This window comes from Lissotriton vulgaris, chromosome 4_1, assembly GCF_964263255.1.
Source record: "Lissotriton vulgaris chromosome 4_1, aLisVul1.2, whole genome shotgun sequence".
Classification (NCBI taxonomy): Eukaryota; Metazoa; Chordata; class Amphibia; order Caudata; family Salamandridae; genus Lissotriton; species Lissotriton vulgaris.
This window is the reverse complement of record NC_141691.1, coordinates 94,857,109-94,877,620: the sequence shown is the minus strand read 5'-3', so window position 1 is coordinate 94,877,620 and position 20,512 is coordinate 94,857,109.

Below are 20,512 nucleotides of genomic sequence, written 5' to 3'. Positions count from 1 at the left end.
TTCCCTAAACTTTTGCTTTCCCCCTAGACCGTTTCCCTGACATAGAGTTGCCAATTTATATGCTTTGGGTACTTGGCCACTGCTGCTAAGTGTCAAAGTACAAGTATTCCCTGTGTAAAGTGTAATGGTAATTGATTGGCCATGATTGGTATGTTTGCCTTACTAGTAAATTCCCTAGTGATGTGCACTGTGTGTGCCAGGGTCTAGTAATGCAAAGGTGCGCCAAGAAGGGAACTCACGCCTGCAATTTGCTAAGTTAGCATGTTGTCCTGACAAGTGCAACCACTTGTCAGGCCTTACTTTCAACTTTGCGCATACAATGGGCACCCCTGTGGTAGGTCCCGGGTAACCACTGAGCAGGGTGCAGTGTAAGTAAAAGGCTGGACATTTACTGAGGTGTGTGCTATGTCCTGACAGTGATAAACACTCCATTTCATTTTTCATCGGTGAAAAGTCATCCTGCCCATAGGACAAAATTGTGGAGGCTGGGTACTGTGTTTGTCAGCCTAGTTTCCCACAATGCAGCTTCAATCCGTACGGACATCGCGTACTGCGCGTTCCGAATGCGATTCGTACAGATTAATGAGTTGTACGGTCTTTGGTACGCTTCGTATGGAGAACTGCTTTGGGTACACATCGTACTACTTCGTACGTACGGGTACGGTTCTGCATACAATCCGTATGGGAAAAAAGCTCCGTATGGCTATTCGGAGGGCATTTTACCAATCGGAATCGGCCCCTATAAAAGCAATCAATTAATTAACACAAAATTTACAGTGAAACAAACACTCAAGAAGCACGAAACTTTGTGATACAGAAAACAGAACGAATAAGAATTACACATTCATCTATTAAAAAACTCTCATTGAAGGTAAGGACAAAACTTTGTAACTAATAAAAAAAACTTAGCTTACATTTTTTTTACTAAAACTGTAGCATGTTTTCCTTTATATGTCACAGATTAAACTTCACTAAAACACCACCTAAAAAATTCAAAACAAAGATTTACTTCCAAAACAACTAGAAAATCAACATACAAATATATGTAACAAAGTAAATATATAACTAAATCAACAAATAGAGTAAACTAATAAAAACAAAATAACAAAACTGAATGTAACTAACAAATATTTTTCTCATAACAGCTTCTACGGACTTCAATAAAACAAAATCAACAAAATAAACTTCATCAACTAAAAAGAGTAATTCTTTTTTATCAACTAAATCAAAATAGAGACTTAATAAAGGAAAAAATCTGATTAAATGTAACACTTTAATAAAAATAAAATTTTCTTTTTAAACCAACAGAAAAAAATAAACCACAAACATAAAAAAATATCAAACAAGAACATTAAAGGAAGACAAATGTAGGTTTATTTTCAAATATAACAATTATAAAATCATGTTTACTGGTATAGACTCTTTATAATTATTATTATATATATTATATATGTATATACATATATATATATATATATATAGATAGATATATATCTATATCTATATCTTTATCTCTCTCTATATATATATATATATATATATATATATATATATATATATATATATATATATATATATATATATATATATATATATATATATATATATATTCACAGATAGGCAAAAAAGTGGCAGAAGGAGCAAAATTCATCACATCACCAAAGGGAAAACGACTTCGGTGCTACATGGGCTATACATACACACAAGAAAAACTAACAGGAAATAAAACCCATTGAAAATGTAGTAAATACTACTCCCATTCTTGCTATGGGGGAGGCACAACAGTCAAAACAAATGTTATTAATGCCAGGAAACACAACCATCTCCCCGATGTCACAGAAATCGAGGTCAGAGATGCTTTAGAATCCATGAAAGAAGCAAGCACCAGCTCCCAACAAACCAGTACCCAAATATTAAAAAATGTAATAACTAGGGTTCATGAACATGTCACAGGACAACTACCATCATCCCCACTTGAAAAAGATTAATAGCCCGAACTAAAAGAGCTATTGCTCAAAGACCACCCACCCCCAAACTTATGCAGAAATAGAAATCTTACAGAAATACACTTTCGCTCACAAAGATTATAAATTCATTCTCCATGACATCAGCAGTCATGAAAAACGAATTATCGTCTTTATAACCAACCACAACATGCAAAACTTAAAAAGCTGCGACACATGGATGAAGGATGGTACATTCAAAGTTTGCCCCAAGTCTTTTTACCAACTCTGTCCCATCTACGGTGAATATGAAGACACTAACATCCCCTTCATATACGCACTATTCCCCAACAAGCAAAATACCACCTACATAGAACTCCCTACAATAATAAAACAACACACCAACAACTACTTCCCACAAAAAATAATCACTGACTTTGAACAAGCAATGATTCAGTCAATTTCAAAAATATACCCACACACTGCAATACAAGGTTGCTATTATCACCTCAACCCCAAGTATCTGGAGACACCTCTTTAAATCTATTCTACGTATAGATTACACCACAAATAGCAACTTTGCTTACCAGATCAAAAAATGTATAGCCATGGCCTATGTACCAACAACAGAAGTAGCCAACCACTATAATGTACTTCTAGAAATCCCTTTCTTCAAAGCCAATGAAACAAAACTAACTCCCTTCCTACATTGCTTTGAAGACACCTGGTTGGGAAGGCTACATAAGTCAGGGCACAGAAGGCAACCAATATTCCAAACCCCACGGTGGAACGTCTACGATAGCACTTTAGCTCAAAAAAGCTAAAACTAATAATGTGGTGGAAGGATGGCATAATGCCTTCCAAGTCACAATAGGAAGAGGACAACCAACCTTACACAAACTAAACCATCAAAAAAGAACAGAGCTATCAGGAGCTAAAACTACAGCAATCCATAACTAAAATAAGCCCTAAACTCCTTAAGCAAACAAATAAAATGTATGAATACCTACAACACAATACTCAACTATTTTCAAACACCAAAGGGCCAGAATACCTAGATATGATTACTAAAAACAAAAAACAATGCTAAACATCATAAGCATTTTACATTTACAAAACATTTAAACAAGACAATTCTACACGTTTTTAAATTAATAATTATAATGATGTCATTCAAAAACTAAAAACGTACACATATATATATAAAAATAATATAATTATTAAAATAAAAATGAAACAAGCAAATCAAAAATCACCAAAAACATTTCCCACCCATAATATTACAAATAAATTATGGTTATGTCGCATTAGACGGGCCTTGGAAACAAACAATCCATTGTAGATAAATAAAAAGACTAATGCATCCAAAAAGAAAGCCCCCCCAAAAATGCAAAAATACAACTGTAGAAAAAAGGCTCTAACTATGCAATCCTCTCAATAACGAAAGGCTCAAAAACTTAAAATTAGCTAAAAAAAAGACTCCAGAAAACCCAAAAAATAAAAGGAAATGTAAAAATGTAATTTTCAAAGAAACAAAATACCAATTCCTAAAAAAATAAATAAATGTGTCTTCAGCACCATCCATTCATGAAACAGGAAACCTATATAAAAACAACAACACCCTCCCACAATAACATATATAAACCCACAAACATTTTATTTCAACCTTAAAACCAACATAACATAATTAAACAACATACAACTTACACTACATAAGACTCTACTACTCTTCAACACTACGTCAAACAAATCAAACACTAAACTAGCAAAATAAGACCTAAGTACACAAAAAATTAACACTTAACACCCTAACAAATCTAACTACACTACTACGACCCTGCCCCTCCCCTAAACCTACCTTAAAAGTAAAATCAAACTTACCTTAACCAACAAAACACTGCTCCTAACCGCGGTGTTCCATTTAGCAAAATGCCTGAAACAAATAGACAGAAAAGTGAGAAAATGGAAACAAAAATGGCCACGTAATAAAAATTAAAAAAGACTGACTGCCCATAGAAAAGAATGTAGAAAATAATTAAAAATCCCAAAAATTAAATGTATATTTTTAGTTTTTGTATTTTTTTCAAATTGCAAAATATATATTACATATTACATTATCATAAAACAAAAAATTAAATATTTAATATATAATAAAATGCATGTTTATTTGCAGTACTCACCTTCAACATAGAAAAACATATTGTAAATTATTTAATATATTAAATATTATTTCTTGTAATAGTAATATTTAATATACTAAATAACAAAACAAAAATGTACAAACTATACCTTTGTAAAATACATAATATTTAATTTTACAACAAAAATACAATTAGATCAAATGTATTAAAATTGTAAAAAAATGTACTAAAATATTTACTTTTTTCATAAAAAATGATAAATGAATAAATGATTAAAATACAAAAGATTATAGTAAAATAAATGGAAATATATTTACTTCACTATTACATCACTAGATTTCAAGAACATGTAAGCACAATTAAAACTGTTTAAAAAAAAAATATTTTTAATTTTGCAAATGTTCATGAAAAATATATATTAAAAATATATTATACTTTATAATAAATTCTAAATAGCATCAACATTTCTGAATCATGTTTATCAATTTGTTCAAGAATTGTATAACAAAACCAAATATAAAAAAATTATTGTGAACATCAAAAATAAATACATGTTTACAAATAAAAACATTAGCCATAATAAGTGACATACGTCTCCTTTTTATAAAAATTTTCACATAAACTCTAAAAAAAAATAAACAACATAAAATCGTACTATTCCTAACTCCAAACCAGCTAAAATCAGGGAAAGAGCTGGATAATAAACCATAAAAATTACTATTCCAACTCCAAGACAAACTAAACTCAGGGAAAGTACTGGATAATAAACCATTAAAAAATTACTATTCCAACTCCAATACCAACTAAAGTCAGGGAAAGAGCTAGATATTAAACCATAAAAAATTACTATTCCAACTCCAAGACCAACTAAACTCAGGGAAAGTGCTGGATAATAAACCATAAAAAATTACTATTCGAACTACAAAACCAACTAAACTCAGGAAACGTGCTGGATAATTAGCCATACAAAAGTACTATTCCAACTCCAAAACCAATAAAACTCAGAAAGAATTGCTGGATTAACTTTAAAAATTACTATTCCAAAACCAAAACAAATACGAAACAAAAATTCTAAACAATTAAAAAATTATAAGTATAAAAAAATATAAAACTTTTAAAAACTATGAAAAAAAATTAAAATGTATGAAACTATAAAAAGAAATTTCATAATGAAAACTTTTATACAATAATTAAAAATTACAATATTTAACAAAATTTGTAAAAAAGAATATAACCCCTGCTCACGAAAAAATATTACATTCTGATTTACAATTAAACATTTTTAAATTGTAAGATTCTAAACTATCTACATTACAAAAAATATTAATACTAAAATATCCTATCATATATTAATTTAAATATGTTTTACATTTTGAAATAAAAATGTAAATTATTTTATACAATTTACATCAAATTATTTTCACCCAAAAAGACCTTCAACATTTTTACAAGAATTACATTTCAATTTTGTTATAAACCCAACATCCCACTCCCAAAATTTTATATAAAATTAAAGAAATTATTAACAAATTAAATAAATATTTTTAAATTACTCCTACCCTTATTTCCAATAAACCCAACATCCCATGCCCAAACTTTTACATAAATGTAAAAGATATTTAAGACTTTAAACAAATATTTTTAAATTACTACCCACCCTTATCCCCTATGAACCCAATATCTCGCTCCTAAAAATAAGTGAAAATACAAAAAAACTAATATTTTAACATAAAAACATATAAAATAACTACTCCCAAATTATTTAAAAAAATAAAACAAGGGGGCGTGGCCAAGCAACATGGCCGACAGGACGTGAGCTCCACCAGCTCCGTCCCGAAGACCGACAGAATCCTGCTTTATCCTCTTGCCCGGGCGGTCCCGACACCTGGAACCTGTGTCGGAACTCCCCCTGACCCACCTGGGACCGATGAGCTGCAGACGCGGTCCTGAACCCCTTCGTATTCGGGGATTTAAACATTGCCGGAGGTAGCGGAGGCGCGCCGTGGATCGGGCCTATACGGCGTGCGGTACGCCTGATGCTGGCGGGCAGGACGGGCCCCTGACGGGACTCGGCGTTCCCCTGATCTCCTGGAGGCGGCCCTGACCGGGAAGGAGACGGTGGCTTTCCACCTCGGCGTTCGGAGGTGAGAGAAGGGGCGGAGCAGCGGTGCCGTCCATCTTGGCCGGGCCCCGGAGGCGGAGCCCCGCCCGAGTCGAGGCAGCTGCCGGTGATCGCCTGGGGGGCCGCTTGAGACGAGAGCTTTGAGGCGAGGGCCGTAAGTACTCTCCGTGTGTCGCCATGGCTGGAGTGGGGGTCCTCGCCTGCATTAGTCCTTGACCTCGCCTGAGGAAACGGGCGCCCACGTGGCCACGGTGGTCCTGCGCCCCCTCCCCCACAGTCCGCCATTTTCACTGCGCCTGGGGAGAGGCAGTGAAGCAGCGTAGCGAGGTGTGCCTGTCTATCGGCCACTGTAGACCCCTGTTGGGGGGGGGGGCGACCTAGGAGACTGTTGGGAGCTGTCTGCTGGCTGGTATCTGGCGTTGAGCGTCCTCGGGCTGAGAGAGAGGAATCTGAGCCCGCGCTGCCGCCTGCCCGGACCCCTGCTCCCATGAGGGGGTGCCAAGCTATGGTCTCCATTGTGCTAAGGGGGTCGTGAGGAGCTGCACCTACCTTGTCTCTACCGTGCGCTGCCTACTGGATTGGCTGATCTACTTCAGGGGCTGCTTGTACTGAGTTGCCAGTGACTTTGTGTGCGATTCTGTGCCGCCTATTATCCTTGTCCTGAACTTGATTGGGAGGCTCCCCCAGGACCGGTGGGACCCGGGTGTGGTGCCTTGGAGTGCGTTGTTGGGGAGCTGCAGGCGCTAATATGACGGGCCGCACCAGCCGATCTGGGAAGACCACCCAACCCAACACAATAGTGCAATACACTACCCCGCGTCTCCAGCCGCAGCGAATCACGCGGCAAACTGGAACGGACGATGGTGGAGAGGGGGCTGCGGAGCCATCCAGAGCTGAACTCCTTAAAGCTATCCAGGGGTCCCACTCTGCCCTGGAGCGCCAAATAGAGACGGTTTCAGTGGATGTCAATCTCTTGCGAACAGACCTCCGCAAAGTAGCGGATAAAGTTTTGGATGCAGAGAGCAATATCACTCAACTGCAGGGGGAAGTGGCATCTTTGAAGAAATCGCTTGCCCAAATCACCTCTACTACCCGTGCATTGGAACGACGTGCTGAGGATGCAGAAGGGAGGGCGCGCTGAAGTAATATCAGGGTCCTGGGGGTTCCGGACCGGCTTGAGGCGGGGAACCCTGAATGATTCCTGGAAACGTGGATTCGTGAACGGCTGTGCCCGACTGGATTGTCCAGTGTCTTCATAGTGGAGCGGGCGCACAGAGACCTTGTGCCCCCGCCGCGACCGGGTGAGGCTCCTAGAGCTATCATCGCGAAGATCCTGAATTACAAGGACCGGGATTGTATCCTTAAAGCGGCAAGAGAATCAGAGTCCCTCATGCCGAATCTCAATTTATCCTGACTATACCCAACAAGTACAGGAGCAGCGGAAGTCATATCTGGGGGTCAAGCAGAAACTACGCGATATGCAGCTGCAGTACATGCTGTTGTATCCCGCCAAACTGAAGGTTCTGGCCCAGGGCAGTGCACACTTTTTCGAGATGCCAGCGGAGGTGTGGGAGTGGCTTGAGATCAGGGGGGATGATTTGCCCCCAGGGGAACGAGGTGGCCCGCGTGCGACTTGGGGGACTAGACCGCAGAGGAAACGTCGTGGTCGACGAGGACGAAGATCTGGATCCCGGGGTCCCCCCGAGTCTAGACCCACGGTGGGAGCTGATGGAGCTATCCATATGGAATCCTCGCCGGAGAGAGCGGGTCCGGGGTCGTCTGGAGCTCGTAACCCTAGTGAGATATTGGTGCCGGACACCTTGCAAAAGACGCCCCTGAGTGCGGACTTGGCGGCTCCGGTGATCCCGGAAACGGCTCTGACTGACACAAGGTTGGAATAATCCTTTCCCTTCCCTTTGCTCTTGTTCATCTTGTTCCTTTGCTTGGCCCCCAATGTGACCGTCTGTACGGATGTCCTCGGCCTGGGTGGCCGCCTGCTAATAGTGTACTGGGCTGCCTTGTCCCCTTCTTGCTGTTGGGGCTCCCCTGGGTATTGGACCATGTTCTGGGACTGGCGCTCTGGTGACCTGGGGACTGGGGAGGGGGGCTAGGGAACTGGCTGGAGTTCGGAATGATGCTATGTCCATCTTGCTGACAATATTGCGGGGACTTGCCCGGGTGTTTTTTCGTGGGTTACTTGGGTCTTTCGGGGAGCTGGGAGGGAAGGTGGGTGGGTTTGGTTTGGTGTGTGTGGTTGTGGGGTGTATGGTTGGTATGGGGTGGCTGTGTACGTCCTGGCACTGGCGGGGGAAGGGCGGGGTGGCGTTTTCGGTTGTTGCTAACCTATTGCTCGTGGGTGGGGGGCGGGAATGGGGTTTTGCGAAAGTTTTGAGTGTTGGGGATGTTGGGGGGTGGGGTGGGATTCACGACAGAGGTTCCATTGGCATCTTGTACACAATGATTCAGGATGGTGGGGGGCTCCTACTCTGGGTTGCGCCTCCAGGTTCATATATGGTGGGGGCCGGGAGGTCCTGGTTTGCGATCTTCCTATGATATGGCCCGTGTGGGCACACTACTATGACATGGGTTTCAAGTTTTTAGCGTGGAATGTACGTGGCCTGGGCACCTGCACTAAACGACACAGGGTCTTCACCTTCCTCAAACGTCATGGGGTCTCGGTCGCCTGCTTACAGGAGACCCATCTGGATGATGATGGTGCACAGCGATTGTCCAGGAAATGGAGAGGCCAGATCTTCCACTCCTCCTTCTCTACATACGCTAGGGGGGTTCTCATCTGGGTGGCCCCGGGGACACCCTGTACTGTACAATATATAGACGCGGATATAGAAGGCAGGTACATATTGGCGAGGCTTCGGCTTGACGATAGGGAACTCCTGCTTCTTAACACATATGCCCCGAATACCGATGACCCGTCCTTTTTCTCTCAGGTGCAAGATCTACTGGCTCCTAGCTTAGACGCGCCCCTCCTCTGGTTTGGGGATTTCAATTGTATATTGGACCATGAGCTGGACCGCCATCCACCTAGGGCGGGCACTAAGGCCCGTATGACGGTGAGTCTGCGGGAGGTGATGCATAACCTTGGGGCAAGGGACGAGTGGCGTACTTGCCACCCCACCCAGAAACTGTACACGTGCTACACTCTGACCCACGGTACGCACAGTAGGCTGGACCGCGTACTCGCGGCTAACTTCAACACTTCCGTTACCTTGTCCGTCACTCACCAGGCTCGGTACTTATCGGATCATGCCCCGATAACGTGTGTGGCGCAGTGGCCTGATCGAGCCGCATGCCCGCGGATGTGGAGATTGCCGGCTGACCTGCTGCAGGATCAAGTGGCCAGGGAACATGTGGCGGACTCACTGACAGGTTATCTGGAGCTCAACTGGGAGGGAGGGGACTTGCCTTACTCCACTAAGTGGGAAGCGTTAAAAGTAGTGGTGCGGGGCGTGTGTATGGGCCTCTCTTATGGGGTCCGGAAACAGTTGTTGTCTGACTTGCGAGATGCAGAGCTGGTGCTCCAACGAGCCCAGGCTCGTGCGGATCCGGGTGCACTGGATCTTCGGACTGTGAGGCCTCAGTGTCGATCCACGACATACTCACATGGCTTGATAAATTTACGCTGGGTCAATATAGGCAACGTCTTCACCGTGAGGGGGACAAGTCCGGGCGTTTATTGGCCTGGATTCTGAAGCGGGAATTTGCACCCGATAGGATAGTAGCTCTACGGAACCCTGCTGGGACAATGGTCCACTCTGAAATTGATGTTCTTGAGGTTCTTCGGGGCCATCTGCAAGCTGTCTATGAAGCTGACCCATTACTTTCAGAGGACGGCAGTCAGTCGTATCTCGAGGAGGTCCAACTCCAGACCCTGCCGGAAGCCGCGATGAAGGAACTGGACGCCCAACTGACGCTGGGTGAGATCACGGCGGCGATGGCTGCCCTTCCCCGCGCTAAGGCCCCTGGCGGTGATGGCTATCCGGTCGAGTTCTACCACGCGTTTGGAGATATTCTGGCCCCCCTCCTTTTGCAGGTTTATAATGAAGCCCTGCATGTCAGTACTCTGCCGCCTACAATGAATCAAGGTGAGGTATGCATGATTCTGAAGCCAGGAGGTGATAACACTGATCCCGCGGCGTATCGTCCTATCACGCTGCTAAATACAGATGCGAAAATCCTTACTAAATTATTGTCCATGCGCCTCGCCCCGCTCATGACTCGGCTAATCCACCCCGACCAATGTGGCTTTATACCGGGTCGTAACACGGCGATGAATTTATGTCGCCTGAATCATATATTACATGAGGTGAAGGGGAGGGAGGGCCCTCACGTATGTGCTCTACAGGGAGCCCCGGGCCCGGGTGCGCCTGGGATCAGCCCGGTCGGCGGAGTGGTCGCTTGGGAGAGGCACCCGACAGGGCTGCCCTCTCTCCCCTCTCCTCTTTGCTCTTGCAATTGAGCCCCTTGCCGTTTCCGCCCGCATTGAACTACAGTCTTGGGGCATAATGGTAGGGGACACTACCAATGTGGTCTCCCTTTATGCGGATGATGCACTTTTCTATCTGACCTCCCCAGCTGAGGCTCTCCCCGCTTTGTTGCGAGTCCTTGACAAATTTGGCGCTGCCTCTGGGTTGCGTATAAATGTCGCTAAATCCCTAGTTTTTCCACTGACTGACACTGTCCCGGACCCCGACACGGAGCTTCAACGGTTGGGCCTCCGTTATGAGAGAACGGCATTCCGATATTTAGGAATCCAGGTGGCCGCATCCACAGAAACCTTGCTCACCTATAATATCGACAGGATACTCACCGCCCTCCCTTGTCTATTGTGGAGATCTGCCAGTTACAGCGCCATGAAACCGCTGGTGTAAGAGCGCTATATAAGAATTTTTAAACTCAAACTCAAATCTATTGTCTTTTGGAACACACTCCCTCTCTCCCTTATGGGGCGTTTGGCTGTAGCCAAAATAGTGATGCTCCCTAGGGTCTTATATGTTCTGCAGAACTCTTTGTGTCCATTACCTCCACGAGTGTTCTGCACATTGAACTCTCTCCTCACCTCCCTGCTTTGGGCGGGTGGGCGCCGTAGAGTTGCTTTGCACACGGTGACAAGGTGTTGGGATGAGGGTGGCCTCGAGGCCCCGAGGTTTGATCTCTACTACTACGCGGCACAGCTTCTTCCGGCAGCCAGATGGTTTGCCGAGGATGATAATTGGGAACTGGCATTACTAGCCGGTACGGCAACTGATAGGGCCCTACAGGAAGCCTTGATGCAAGGTCGCGGAGCGGATGACGGTTTACCTTACGTGGTGCGTCACACTGCTAATATCTGGCAGCGCTTTTTCGAAAAGGTGCTGTGTCGTGCGCCGTTCCATAGGGAGCTCCCTATCTGGATATTGGCCCCAGTGGTCCGATTGGAGGAAAGCATGTCTTTTCGGGAGTGGCGATCTGGTGGATGCGAGACCCTAGCGGACCTCTACCCGAACGACACCTTTGTGTCCTTTGAAGGTGCTAGGGAGTCATTTGAGCTGAGTGAGGGACAATACCTCTATTATGGTAGTCTCCAGGATGTGGCCAAGATCACATGGCCCCAGTTCCCGGAAGCGCCTCCACTCACTAATACCCTAGACATCATCATGTACTGTGGAAGGGGTAGACGCCTGATCTCCCTCCTCTACTCAGCTATGCGCCGAGATTCAACCCCCCCGTCTGCTCCGGCCTGGGCGGCCTGGGAAATAGACCTGGGAATAGAATTGGAGCCTGCCCAAAGAAAGCGGATCGGGCTGTTGACCCACAAGGTCTCCTGCAACGCACGCTTCAAACTTATTCACTTTAATTTCGTCCACCGCACCTACATGACACCGATCTCCCTTCATCGCATATCGGCGGATAGGCGCCACAACTGCCCTAGGTGTGGAGTGCGACTGGCGGGCTTCCTGCACTTGGCATGGGAATGTCTACTTGTCCAGGACTTTTGGCGTAAGGTGGTGAGGTATATTGCCCAGGCCACGCGACTCAGGCTTCCACTGGACCCACTCCAATGTCTGCTTGCACGGGTGCCCAAACCAAAAAATAGTAGATTACCCTATAAGTTCCTGCAACTCCTACTGGTCTTGGCTAGGAGACGAGTGGCTATCACTTGGATGGGTCAAAGGGCGCCGGACATTTCCCTATGGTTGAGAGACGCGAGGGAATGGGCGTTAGCCGAAGAGACCCACATGCAGCGCACCCGTAGGGATGGAAAGTTGCAGGATGATCTATTGGCTTGGAGGATGCTGTGCATGGAGGGCCTGGCGGAGGATGACTCGGATGCCACTAGCGCTGAGTTGTTTTCTTCTGATGCTTCGGGGTCTGAATCTGGAGGGGAGAGTGGTGAAGGGGAGGGCCGTGGGACTGTGTAGGTGTCCTCTGTTGCCACGTTACAATACCCTGACTAAGTATGAATGTATATAGCCGAGATTCTCATGAGTCTATGTAGTCTTGACATTGACTAGGCCTTCGCTGGCCCTCACACAAATATCCTACTCTTTTGGATCAGTACTGGAGATGCCATTTTGGGGGTAAATTGTTGACTGTTATGTGCTATATTGTTCTGTTGTGCTAAAAAATGGCGAAGGCATTGCTACGTCGCTTATCCTTGGGGCGCAGATGCGAATTTCTCCCTTGTTAGACATGCCCCGATCCTGCGCCGCCCAGCCTCCGGAATGTGGGCCGTACATGGCTGTGTAGTGTCCTTGGAACTGCATATTCTTGTTGCTTGTAAGTTAATAGTGCTAATGTCGCTGTGCTTTGTGCCCCGCTTTTTCTGAGACTTCGCTACAATAAAAACATGTTTAAAAAAAATAAAAAAAAATACAAACTGTCGATATTGTTTACAACAATATTTTGGCCATCTATATTTTCAAATTTGATATTTCTACATTACATAAACATCGATATTTTTAACAACGAAAGAACTTACCTCGATATTTTCTACGTCGATATTCTGTCTCTGCACCTCAGCATTATATTTATTTTAATTTAGATGTATAAAATAATGTTGGTAAAAATAAATATTTATATTTTTAAAATAACATACAAATAATTGTAAAAATATATACCTTATAAAATCAAAACATTTTGTAAATAATTAACATATTTTCAAATTTGATATTTCTACATTACACAAAAATCTATATTTTTAATAACGAAAGAACTTTCCTCTGTATTTTCTATGTCGATATTCTATCTCTGCACCTCAGCATTATATTTATTTTAATTTAGACATATAAAATAATGTCGGCAAAAATAAATATATATATATTTGTAAAATAACATACACATAATTGTAAAAATATATACCTTATAAAATCCAAACACTTTGTAAATAATTAACATGAATGTATTAATTTTTAAAAATTAATAACAATAACAAATGTATAAACATATAAGCAACAAAAACGTATAACAAATTATATAAAAGAAAAATAAAATATATTAAAACAACATTTTTGCAAATTAGTTAAGCAACGGTAGGAAAACGTTTGCATTCTCTAGGGGTCACATCTACTATTCCCTCGCTAAAGTAAGCAAAATTAAAACAAATGTTGGGATTTGGAGTGATCAAATTTACTATTCCCACCTCAACGTAAGCAAAATTAGGGAAAGTGTTGACTTTGAAGAGTTAAGATTTGCTATTCTCACTCTGATCTGAGCAACAGTAGGGACAGTGTAGGACATTGGAGGGTCAGATTTACTCTCTCCACTATAGCGTAAGCAAAATAACAAAAGTTTTGGACTTTGGAGGAGTCAGGTTTACTATTTCCACGTTTAAAACATTTGAATATAGACAATTAAATGAAAAATTCAAAATATCTTTATAATTATAAACATATTCATCAAACATAAAACAAATGCAAATACATTTTATAAATGCAAATGTTATATTACAAATAACATTTTTAAAAATTTAGAAAAAATAAAACACTTGCCTCCCTACAACCCTAAAAATAAAAACTAATACTCATTAATAAAAAATAACAACTTAGGGGTCTATTATGTCCGCCCGCCACCGTAACGGTAAACGGGACCAATCGCAAGAGGTGCGGCGGTCCCGCTATGCCCATTATGATGCGACCGCCACCATGGCGGTCACATTCCAGATATTTTACATTGCGGCGGGCAGTGCTGTAAGCAGCACCCGCTGCAATGCAAAATATGCATGCTGTGCATTGGCATTCACAACTTGACAGGCATGCGGTGCCTGCCACCTGGTGCATGCCAATGAAGAGGGGGGTACTTTAGGTACACCCCAAGTGCATCCCCAAAAACCCTGTGGGCCCAGACTGGGCCCCCCAAGCCAAAGCATGCATGCTTTTGCCACCATGGAAAGGCCTGATTCCACACTCATCATAATATGGCGGGCGTCGCCACCATATTATGGGCAGGGACAGCACAGCAGGCAATCTTAACGATTGCCTGCATGCGGAAAGCGGCGGACGGTCTTTCCGCCCACTGCTTTGCCCCCGCCATTGTAATAGAGCGGGGGGTAAATGGTGGGCGGGCGTAGAAAGATGTCGGGCAGATCGCCACCGCCGTCGGGCAGTGGAGATCCGCCCAACATCATAATGGCCCCCTAAATGTGAAAAATGTTACAATATTATTATTTAATTAGAAATTAAAAATAGTCATAAATAATAATATAATAACTATATATAAAATGAATTAGAAGAAATATACAAATGCTCTGATGAGGCAATTGACAATGTAATAAAAATCAACAAATAATTGCGACAATAAGTATTCAATTAATAACATTACATATTTAGTTATCAATTAAATACAAAATAATTAGTTTGATGCAAACCTAAGCACCAACTTCTAACTTGCCAATTTCTATTCAAATTAAAAAGAAAATGCATTTCATATCAAAATGAATAAAATATACAACAAAAAGTTAAACCCAAATATTATTAAAACACTAATAACATAATACTAACATAACTATGATTTATCAAAGTAAAGTAAAAAATGATTGTATATACAACTATAATTTAAAAAACAGGAACAAACACCTTAGTTCACTTTATTCATAGCTGCAGTATTCTGGCTCACCAGGGGGCATATGTACAAACTGACTGGACCAACAGAACGTCACTTTTTTATGACGTTCCAATGGTTCAATGCCCTGCACCACATTTACAAAGCTATTTGAAGCTACTTTGTATGGCTTAACTCCACTTTGTAAATATCTAATAGGTGTTTCTGTGGGCGTTCAACCACAACACCAATTGTTTTTTGCAGCTGCCCCAGAGGCAGCATCAAAAATTAACACCATGAAAAAGCAGGCGTTAAATTGGTGCAACAAGGAGAAATACTTTTATTTCTATCCATTTTTGCTTTTACTATGTGTAGAAAGAGCAAAACGCCACTAATGATGTTTTTTGTACAGGAAGGTGTTCCTTCCTAAACAAAAACAATCATTAAATAATGGCGTACTCCCCAAGGGCAGCCCCCAAACCCCCCCCCGGGGCCCACAACGGGCCCTCAAAGCGATTCCCACATGCCTTTCCTTGGCAGAGTCTCCGCCATCAAAAGGCATAACACAGCCCACATCATAATATGGATGGCGGTGCCTGCAAGGCACCACCACCATATTATAGGCGTTTTCCGCCTGGTAGGCAATCGTGATGATAGCCTACCGGCGGAAAATCAGTGGACGGTCTTTCCGTCCGCCTCAGTGCCCCCCTCCATGCTAATGTGGTGGGGGTAAAAGGCCGTCCGTTGGGGTGTTTTTGCGGGTGGATTGCCATCGCCGGTCGTGTAGTGGCGATCCGCCCGCCATGCTAATGGGCCTCTAAGGCTCAAATTATGAGAATTTGGTGAGTGTTGCTGCGGCTGTACAAACCGCAGTGCTATTGCACCGCCAAACCTTGCACAGCCCGTCCGCCAGATTACGACTCATTTGTAGTCTAGTGGGTGGACGGCGTGGTGATTCCCACTGCTGTGCCCTTTAAAAGGTGGCAGTGTCTTTAAAAAAGGCACCTCAATAGGTACGCCTCACAAGGTTACTGCACAGCATGGAATCGTAAATCCATGCTATGCAGAAAATCTATATGCATTGCCATGGGGGGACATGTTATGCCCCGTGTGATTGCATCCACATATGTCTGAGGCACAGGGGGGGCCTGTAGGGCACCCTTTTTACCTCTTCACCGGGCTTTTCAAGGCAGTGGAAAAGCCATGAAAAACCTGGCAGAGAGGAAACTCGTAATATGCTTGGGGGAACTGTGGTGGTCACGCCAAGCATATGGAGGCCTCTGAACACTGCTCCTATGCCAGGGAATGGTGATTCCCTGGTGGAGCCAGCGGTCCTAGTGCAGTTTGACTGTTCAAGTCGTAACTGGGTGGTCGAACTGTGGGTGTGGTGGTGACCGGAAGCACCCCTGCCACGCCACCACGAGTCTGGCGGTCCGAGGACAACCAGACCCGTAATCTGGCCCTAAGGAGACATTTAAAATGCCTGTGGTAGTGTCTCATTCATTTTCCTGTGTGAGAGAGACAGCATTTTTTTTAACCTTTTTGGAGCTTTAGTGGAAATCCTTGAAAAGCCTACTTACCACACGGGGCTCTGACCAACCACTCAAGATGCTTTCGTTTTGTCACCTGCATAATGATTCTTTAGAGCATGCATAGTAAGAAACAAACGCTTTTCCATGCTTTGCTACGGTTTAACATATCTTTGAAGAAAACAGGCATACCACTGTTCTCCTCTTGTAAATCATTGGTTATCCTCCCAACACGCGTCCCTTGGTGTAAATAGAGCTTTTGTATATGTTTTTATTTGTACAAACACCCACAATACACAAAGTCAACAACCAAACCCTTGAATCGCCGTGATTCTTCATTGTGCACTGATTGTGCCTCGCTTCACATGTAAAATAAATGGAATGCAAATTCAGTAACTAAGGAAACTCTGCATTTTTCAATTCTACCCAAGAATGTAAATTTAGGGTCGGTGTCGTTTGAAGTAGTTTTGAAGTAGCTGCATTGCTCTGAGATTGGGAGGTATTTTTTTAATAGTGTTTTTGTGGTATACGCACTTATCTTTGTATCTGAAACGTTTCGAGGAATTCAAATTAAAAAATGTTGCACCATTCGACATTTCCAACCATGTCCTGGAACAAACGGGGAGCTAAAGCTAGGCTGGTGGGCTGAGATAACTACAAACGTTAGTTTACTGTACAAGGCTAACACCAGTCAACATCAGATTGTTTCATTATTAGGTAATGTTTGAAAGTAATACATTCAGGCAGGAATTCATCTCAAAATGAAGGTCAATAAATGCCCCAGTCAGTGTGTGTCATTCATTAGTTGAGGTCGAGTAGAGCATATCTAGTACTTGCGTAGTCGCGCTACGCAAAGTTCAGCGAAATGGTAAAAATCATCACTAACACGCTGAAATTCCGTGAACACGCCGGATTGCTTGTTCGCGATGCTTTTTTCCTGTTCGCAATCGCTGTTTTCGTGCTCGGGGAGAAATATCTTGCGGACACGCATTTTGAGAACGCGAACAAGCATAAAATTTCACGAAGTCGCTGAACGCAGAATTTTGGGCAATTTCGCGTCCTCCGCTGAACGCAAAATTACGCAAATTCCGCGAGCGAAGCGTAACCTCGTCCTAACATTAAAGGGACGGCCGCCATTTTGGTGATGCACGTGGGCGACATAACTGTTGGGGAAAAAGGTTTCTTCATTGTTCTCCTTTTCACTCACTTCCTTTTAACAAATGTTTTCTTGCTGTTTCAAACGGGGAGGCAGGGCAATCACCCGTGTTGTCATTAAACCATCCATATTTGTACTAAACCTTTATTTTTACAATTTGTAGACGACTTTGCAGTTTTACCTCTTGATTTTAAGAAAGCCATTCGCTTCCCCCACACCTCTACTCTTTCAGTACTGCCTCCGCACTAGGGGTTAATGCATAGAATGTACTTTTTCCTGATACTTTAAATTAATTCTCACAACCTGGTGCCCAGAAGCGTGGGAAAGTACTCCATGGACTTGCCACTGATACCATGTGTGATCTGGAGCTCAGTCAAGAACATCAATGAAGGACTTGGTGCCCCTCCAGATTTACGAAACCTAATAAAATATCAAACCAATTATAAATTCTTGAAGGAAAACAGTGAACTAATTTCTGCAGTGAGTATTCGTGTCTGCAGGTGCCCACGTGCATGTGTTTGTGTGTTCGTGTATATTTGTGTGGTTGTGCTGCAATGTGTCTGATGTGTATGTTTTATGTGTGCTCGTTCCTGTGTGTCTGTGTGTGTGTGCGCGTGTGTGTACGTGAATACATGTGTAAGTGTATGTCTGTTGAATGGTTGAATGTCTGCATTCAACTATTTGACTGTATACGCATATTTGCGCATGCACATGGACCTTTGCATGTGCGTCTGTGTGTGATGTACTCCTGTGATCTTGTGTGCATGTGATTCTTTCTATCTACATGTGCTCCACTGTGTGAGTCGGTGTGTGTCTGCACACCTGCGTAAGCCTATTGTGTGTGTATGTATGTATTCACTTACATGCTTTTGTCTGTATTCGTGCGCGTTTACTTATTTGGCTGTGCATGTGTGTGTTTGTGTGCTCCTGTGTACTTGTGTGTCTGTGTGTATGTTTCTATCTGCTTGTGCACGCCTATGTATTCCGTGTGTTTGTACGTATGTGTATACACCTGCGAGGCAGAGTAGCTGCATGTTTCCGTGTTTGTGTGTCTAAGAGTGTAGTATGCATTGCTTACATATGTGTACGCGTCTTTAGCATGTTAAAAATTACATATGTGTCAAAAATGCTTGTATTACAACCAGATAAACACACCAATGTATTTTCTATTAATTTCCTAGTGATTATAAACTTTAAAGAACATGTTTTTATGAAAATAAACAACACATTACAGAAAACAACATGTTTTGTCTGTCTAAGCAGTTAGGATTTGTAGACTTCCCGTCAATCCTGCTCTACAGGCCCTCAGCCAGTCCTGCCGCGGTGGGCGCTGTGGTCCTCAGACCGCTATACCATTCCATCACAATTTTCTGCAAAACATGTTTCTTAAACGTCCTCACTTTGGGAAGCGCCCAAAAGCCTCTTAGCTAATGCAAACAAGCTCAGGTCTCCTCGGCGAAAGCTGTGCCTTCCAAGCACTTAGCGAGGGAGGACCCATGGCGCGCACCGCGCAGACCTCTTTAGATGTGAGCTTGTTTGTTTTCGAATTGCACTAACCTTTTCCTTAATGAAAGATGCACAAACATATTTCATTTCATTTCGTGCCATAAGGTTCTGAGTGCATTGTAGCGCAAACGTTTGTGCGCAGCAAAAACATGGTGCCGGGCCAACTTTATTTGTAACATAATAAAATGTACTCAAAATATGCTTCTGCTGAGAGGCACCGATATAAGTTACACCCCAAGAAAACTCCTGGAACTTGTCTTTTTAGGATTCATCAGGCTATGTGTTAAATTCCTAAAACAGTAACGCTTTGGCACAGAACTTGCATTTGTGATTCTGGCACGCTCCTCTTTGATTGACCTAAGCATGGTCATAAAGGTATGCACATTAGTCCTTACTCCTAAACTCGGTCAAGGCCTGAAACTTTCTGAGAGTACTTCTAAGAAGCTTGCACTTCCATCGTTTTCAGGGGAATTCTCAGAACTCTTTTACTAATTCTATTTTTGTTTGAGCAAATAGATATGTGTTCATCAACCAACCAAGTGTAAATATCCCATCTAGCTTGTTTTATTATTCAAGGGGGGAAACGCGACTCCCCTGTAGAAACCATTTCTCTCAAACAACTAATTTTCGGTGCCTTTCCTCCTCATTCCTACCCTGGAAACAGCTTTACACCTGACTTTGACAGGAGTAAATCTTCAATGTATCCAGATTAGAACTGGGTCTTACCATCATTGTGAATTTCAGCAAATTGACAAATTGACATATTTGTACATTTGTATGTACTTTGCAAAGAGTCCTGTTTTGGAATACCTGCTCCCACACCAGATTTACTCCAACACCACACTGGTGTAACACTACATATGAATGGTGGGGTGAGTACGTCCCCTGCATGCTGCTCTAGCATGCACCCGTGCCCTGAGTGGCCAACTGCTGGTGAATCTGGTGCCCTGACTTTTATTTTGGCCCTTGGGTTACTATGATCTAGCATGTGTGCAGCGGCCTGGTCCTGCCCTTGACAGTCTGAGGGCCAGGGTCTGCCCTGTGAGCTGAAGAGCATACCAAGCGCACCTTTACACTGC